This window comes from Palaemon carinicauda, chromosome 21 (genome assembly GCF_036898095.1).
Source record: "Palaemon carinicauda isolate YSFRI2023 chromosome 21, ASM3689809v2, whole genome shotgun sequence".
Taxonomy (NCBI): domain Eukaryota; kingdom Metazoa; phylum Arthropoda; class Malacostraca; order Decapoda; family Palaemonidae; genus Palaemon; species Palaemon carinicauda.
The window spans coordinates 74,201,745-74,209,244 of record NC_090745.1 but is presented as its reverse complement, the minus strand read 5'-3'; positions in this window follow the sequence as shown (position 1 = coordinate 74,209,244).

The window sequence follows — 7,500 nt, the reverse complement described above, 5'->3', positions numbered from 1 at the left end:
TCTAAATGCCATTAGGTACATGGAGGAAAAAACTGAATGTTTTATATTTCTAGAGTGACCAGAGTAAAAATGTACATATGAAAAATTATTTGTAAGCTTTCTATATATGGAAAACATAAATTTATCTGTTTCTCTAACTATCAAAACGTCTAAGAATGGGATATGGTAATTTTCTTCATTTTCTATAATAAATTTTATAGATGGTACTAATGAATTAATGATTGAAACAAAACCCTCAAGATTAAAATTTTCTTCTAAAATACCTAGAAAATCATCAACATATCGATACCAAACAATTTGGGAAGACCACACTGAAGGAATTAATCTAGATTAAAAAAACTCCATATATATGTTGGATAAAAGTGGGGACAAAGGATTACCCATAGCAATACCAAAAACTTGTTCATAGTAATCTCCATTAAAGCTAAATTTACACCTTTTAATGCACAAGCAAATGAGTTCAATAATAGTATGGGTTGATAAAGGTAAATCAAAAGCATCTAATGGACGCCACACGTAACTTTTGCCTCGTTTTCCCCTTCCTATCTTATCTTTTAAAGGACTTTCAAAACTCCCTGGTGAAAGCCCATTCTACTAGACTCCGACGAAAATTTCTGCATCGTTGTTTAGAGGAACATGTGATCCCCAAAACGTTAATCCCAGCTCGACTAAGATTTTAGTGTTCTATCCCTGAAGAGACACCTGGAAACTATAAGAAGGTCAGAACAACAGTTATTCAAGCAGTTACGCAAGACTAAATATGATTTTATGCAGGATGTTCCTCTTGACTGGAGAACACCCTTATTGAACGTTATCTACTCCCGACTTAGAGAGAAATTGCAAGTTTTAAGTGTTCATTTGGAAAATAAATTGAAAAAACTAATACAGGCAAGTGATTGGGACAAGAATTTACAAGATAATTGTGTTATAAATTTGTCTGATAAACCTTTATCAAGTGAAGTAAAAAAGGCTTTAGGGTATGGTTTATCATTCGCAGTAAATAAAAAACCTAATATTGTAGATATTGCCTCTGCCTTTGCAAAATTGGAAATAACTAAGAAAATTTCCCAGTGTAACATCGACATTGCTAAGGGCTTATCTATTCGATGATGGGATATGCAAGACTTGCAATTTCTCTAAACAGTTTTTAACAGCTTTAAAATTGTTGAAAAATGACTGTGAATTGCATATTACAAAAGCAGACAAAGCTAATGTATTAGTCATTATGAACAAAACGACTTATTTAGAAAAGACGTATGTACTTTTATCAGATGTTTCCACTTAAATAAAATTAAGAGTTAATCTGTACGAACCGTGTGTCACACGATCGTACATAGTTCATTTTATGCTTGTATCTTCGCTCTCCCCTCGCACTAAAACGACCCTGAAAATTCATGTCTGCTTTTCTCCTCTGTAACAGTGTCAATACTTGAACATGAAAATTCTTGTTGCTTTGAGATTTTGTAGATAAAGGAGAGTGTTCTTTAATAAACTAACTCAGTTGCTTTCACACTGCCTTTGAGTTCACAACCTCCTCTCAGCTCGCAACATTGGTGACCCCGGAAGTCGACTCGCTCCCACTGCCTTCCACCCCCACCCCCCCCCCCCCCCCCACGCCCCTCCATCGTTGGTACTATGACGGACTCTACAGAAGTTGGCGCTGCGGCTGCCCCATAGAAACATTCACCGTTCGCCAGCGGAGAGGCGTTTGCTTGGTTTCAGCGCGCAGGAGTCCAGTTTCGCATCCAGGGTGTGACTCGCTCAACCACCAAAGCAGATTAAGTTCTTGCGGCGATACCCGAGGACACCTTCCCGGAAATATCCGACTGACTCTGTGAACAAGGAGACACCCCAATAGCGTATGACACCCTCAAAACATACCTTCTGCAGCAGTACTCGCCGTCGCAAGCCGCCGTGTAGCAAAGCTTTTTTCAGCTCTCGCAAGAACCGTTGGGGGACCAAAGGGCTTCACTTGCCCACAGGGAAATGACCAGTATCGCTCGCCTTTAACCAGCCGCAGACGGCTCTCCTCGTGAGGTGAACCTACTTCGTACCCTTTGGATATGCCGTTTACCCGGACCTATACGCGCTGTCATACCCGATGTTGATAGTTTACCCATAAAGGACTTAATGACCAAAGCCGACGCCCTTATGGACAGCCACTTCAAGACCTCCATCAACGCCTCCACCCCTGGCAAAGAGGATGCCTATTCAACGTCAACCGAAGCTGACATGAATGCCGTAGGAAATACACTTCCACACCGTGACGTGCGGAAGCATCGACAAAGCCACCTACCACCCACCAATCGCTCACGCCCCAACAAACGACTTCTACAGCCACTTACTACCTCCCATCCGCCGCAGTTTTGCTACTACCACTTCAGATTCGGGGCAGCTGCGATGAATTGAGCCGGCGATTGTCAGTGGCCAAAAAACGTGTAAGTAGGCCATCGCTCGTAGCGGTGGCCTCCCGTGTTTCTAATCTTTTCTTTTTACATGATGCAAGAACGGGCGTGCAATTTTTGGTAGACACGGGTGCTTGTCGTTCTCTTTTGCTAAGGAAACTCTTCAAGACACGACGTAGTCTGTCTACATCTGCCGACGTCCGCTTGGTAGCTGTCAATGGATCTGCGATACCCACCTACGGTTACGAGAACCTCATATTATCATTCGGAAACGGTAAATTCAATTGGAAGTTTCACGTTGCTGACGTCACATTGCCAATCCTCGGTGCGGATTTCCTCTCTCATTTCTACCTTTTGGTCGATGTCGCCCAATGACGATTGGTCAACGCAGACTCATACTTGTCGTCACCTCTTCAACCCGCCCCCTCTAACCTCGCTCTCCAAATTAGCGCACCCAGGAATGCCTACGCCCACCTCCTCACATCGTACCCGGAAGTTTTCAGTCCAGAACTTCGCCAAACGCCCACGGTTCCTACCAAGCACGGTATTTATCACCATATCAAGACGACGGGACCCCCAGTCTTCGCAAAATTCAGACGTCTGGCACCGGAACGATTGGCAGCCACCAAACAGACGTTCGCCGAAATGGAGGAAATGGGCCTTTGCCAATAGGCCTCCAGCTCATGGTCGTCACCCTTACACATTGTTCTGAAGAAAGACGGCTCCCTTTGTTCGTGCGGGATTTCAGGCACCTGAACATGCAAATAGAACCGGATCACTACCCCTCCCAAACATTGCCGACGTGACCTCCTACCTGCACAAAACAAAGGTTTTCTCTACGCTCGATCTCCTGAAGGGGTATTATCAGGTGCCTATGAACCCAGAAGACATCCCCAAGACCGCCATCACCACTCCGTTTGGTACATACACCTTCAATTACTCCTGTTTTGGCCTTCATAATGCTGGGGCCACGTTTCAACGTCTCATGGATGGCATCTTAGGGGACCTCGCTTTCTGTGTATGTTATGTGGACGATATACTTGTGTTCTCCTCCTCAAAAGAGGAACACCTCCGTCACCTGCACATCGTGCTTGACTGCCTGCAACAAAACGTCCTTGTAGTCCGGTACGACAAGTGTACCTTTGGCGCCAACGAAGTGTCATTCTTAGGGAACTGCATCACTCCTGAAGGAGTCCACCCCCTCCTTGAGAGGGTAGCAGCCGTTCAAAATTTCCCCATGCCCTCGACCGTCTAAGCTCTGCAGGAATTCTTGGGCATGATTAACTAATATCACCGTTTTCTGCCAGGCATTGCCGCCACTCTTGCTCCCCTCTACGCCTCTCTCAAGGCCAAGCCAAAGGACCTGAAGTGGGGTCCCCTTCAACATGCAGCCTTCTGCAATGCAAAGAAGGCCCTATCAACTGCTGCGGCTCTCACTTTTCCTATCCCACATGCCCCTCTCCTTCTCTCCACCGATGCCAGTGACGTCGCTATTGGTTCAGTCCTCGAGCAGGTGGTCAACGGCTCGCCCCGCCCATTGGCCTTCTTCAGCATAAAACTGTCCAAGGCAGAATCGGCTTATTCTACATTCAATCGAGAATTGTTGGCAGTGCACTTGGCTGTCCGTCACTTTCGCCATTTCTTAGAAGGTACGTCCATCGTCATCTGCACAGACCACATGCCTCTGGTGCACGCCTTTACTCGACAGTCTGATGCCTGGTCTGCCCGGCAACGCCGACATCTCTCCGCCGTGGCTGAATACAATTGCACTCTTCAATACGTCTCTGGGAAAATGAATCCCGTTGCCAATGCCCTGTCAAGAAACACGTTGGCTGCCGTTCAACTGGGATTGGATTACAACGCCCTGGCTGAAGCCCAACGACAGGATCCAGAGTATCAAGCATGTAGGACATCCTGCACGTCCCTCCGTTGGGAAGACTTTCCCCTCGAAGACTCCAACACTACCCTCCTCTGTGACGTCAGTACTGGTAGACCGCGACCTTGGATTCCTGCTCCCATGCGACGGCAGGTATTTGATTTCATTCACAGTCTTTCACATCCCTCGTGCCGTTCTACTGCACAGCTGCTGAAGGCAAAGTTCATTTGGCACGGCATTTCTAAGGATGCTAAGGATTCGGTCCTCACCTGTACTTCTTGCCAAACTTCCAAAGTACATCGACACTCGGATTCCGGAGTGGGCACCTTTCCTCAACCTCAGCGTCGTTTCGCACATATTCATGTCGACGTTGTGGGCCCCTTACCCACATCACAAGGACATCGTTACCTGTTTACTGTCATCCATGAAAACTGCAACGTCCGCCTCATATACATCTGCTTTACTTTCCGGATGGATTGCCAGATTTGGTATCCCTGAGCATATTACTTCCGACAGGGGAACAACTTTCACCTCTCACTTGTGGACATCATTAGCGAATCTCCTGGGCATCACCCTACATCAGACAACGGCCTACAACCCCGCTGCCAATGGAATGGTTGAACATTTTCATCGCACCCTCAAAGCAGCTTTGATGTCCCGCTGCAAGGATTGCAACTGGTTTACTCAGCTTCCCTGGGTCCTCCTGGGACTAAGGACCACTCCTAAAGACGCCCTCGACGTCTCGGCAGCTTAAATGGTGTATGGCGACCCGTTGGTCGTCCCTGCCGAATTTTTTCCTTCTACAACATCCTCCGACGATCTCCAGTGCATGCGTCACGTCGTGGGAAAATTTACTCCATGCCGCCAGACTTACAAGCCCCCAGCGAAGCATTACATACCAACAGACTTGCACTCTGCAATGCACGTCTTCCTGCGCAACGACACTAGCAAGCCACCGTTAACGCTCCCTTACAAGGGCCCTTTCCTTGTGATCCGCCGCAGTCCTAAAGCATTCCTACTAAACATTCGTGGCAAAGAAGTTTGTCTCCATTTATCGTCTAAAACCTGCTTATCTTTTGCCAGATGACCCGCCTACAGTTCGCCTCTCTAGATCAGGGCGCCCTATTTAACATGTACAGCATGTCATTTTTAGAGGGGGAGCCATGTACCAACCGTGTGTCACACCATCGTACATAGTTCATTTTGTGCTTGTATCTTCGCTCTCCCCTCGCAATAAAACGAACCTGAAAATTCATGTCTGCCTTTCTCCTCTGTAACAGTGTCAATATTTGAATATGAAAATTCTTGTTGCTTTGAGATTTTGTATATAAAGGAGAGTGTTCTTTAATAAAACAAATCAGTTGCTTTCACACTGCCTTTGAGTTCACAACCTCCTCTCGGCTCGCAACAAATCCCTTAAACGATGTCACCAAAGATTTTAATAAAAACTTAAAATCAATCTTAAAACAAGAAAAATCCGTAATTAATACCTGTATCTCTACTGGTCCGTCTTTGCCTTATTCATATGTTTTAATTGAAACCCATAAAACAGGATATCCAGTCAGACCAATTATCAGTGCTACAGGTTCTATTAACTATAAATCATAAAAATATTTAGTCAAATTACTTTCCCCGATTCAGTAAAATAGTTTTTTAAATTATGCTAACCACAAACATACAAACACGAAATAGATATGCATATATCAAAATATAACCTTCTAGCGAAGCGATTGCCTATAACCAAATATAACATTCAGACTACAAAATACGAAGTTTAATACAAGTAGGTTGCTTTCAGTTAACAAAGTAGTTTGGTAAGCTAGCAACAGGTGGCACTCATCACGCAATTAATATGAACGACAATTTTATAGAAGGCTTCCCAGTCTTTCCGTTATTGTCCTTGGGGAGATGATGAGAGTGAGAGAAATAGAAAATTACCAAGACATGCGATCTGAATGAGAATGTCACGGTGAGGTAGTTTCTTTAATCATTGAAAAAGATCCTGGGAAAATTGAAAGTAGAAATATTAAAAAATGAATGCAAAAGAATGTGGTAATGGAAGCAGCAATCCAAAACCCAAAACTATTAGCCACTATTCTCTAGACAGTCTGTTATAAACAAAAGGAATGATAATAACTACTGTTTATGAAACCAAGAAATGATAAAAACAGCAATTGATTGTTGTAACCCCAAAATCTCTTGGAATGAGCAAATGTAAGAATAAATGTGTACACTCATTGTATACATGAGCGTATATGACTACGCAGCTAAAGTTAAAACACTCACCATATTAATGTAATGGTATGAATATTTGAATAATTAGGTAAATAACAAAATAGATACCAATAGATGAAGAACTGGGGTAAAATTGCTCTAGATATAAAATGAATATCATCAGATTCTGCGTGGACAGGACCCAAAACTATCAATAATTTACGATAATGCACTTAAAGGCCGATAGGATGTTTGCGTTGAAGGAGTTACCTCAGACCCATGGACCCATGGGAGAATAAGTTGGAAGGATGTAAGGAAAATAAAATATAAAATAATACGAAAGATACGTACAAACGAGAGAGAGAGAGAGAGAGAGAGAGAGAGAGAGAGAGAGAGAGAGAGAGGAGAGAGAGAGAGAGAGAGAGAGCACCTTAGAATAATGAAGATTATTAGGCTGTGGTTTGTTGTCAATGCTGATATGGTCAGTACAAAATAATGGAACAGTAATCCTTCAGGTCAATTATTACTTCACTTCTTTATCGCTAGCAGCATTATCTGCTGGCTTGGCTGTAATTTATTACAGTCAAACTGTCGCAAGGTAGAAAATTCGTTACTTAATGTAAGTCAACTGAGATACTACAAAGGCACTACTGTAGTGAGAGCAACCTCAGATCCCTTTGGAATTGGCCATAATCGTAGCCGTGCGAGTGTGGTGCAATACAACTGACTTCAAGATCAAAATCAAGGTTAATATAAACATAAAGCTGATCATTCGCTAGAAATTTTTGGATTCCTTTGATTGGTCAGACAGTACTACATTGGATCCTTCTCTCTGGTTACAGGTCATTTTCCCTTTGCATACTCACACACCTAATAGTCTGGTCTATTCCTTAGATATTCTCCTCTGTCCTCATGCACCTGACAACACTGAGATTACGAAAAATTCTTCTTCACCCAAGAAGATACTGCACTGTATTGTTCAGTGGCTACTTTCCTCATGATAAG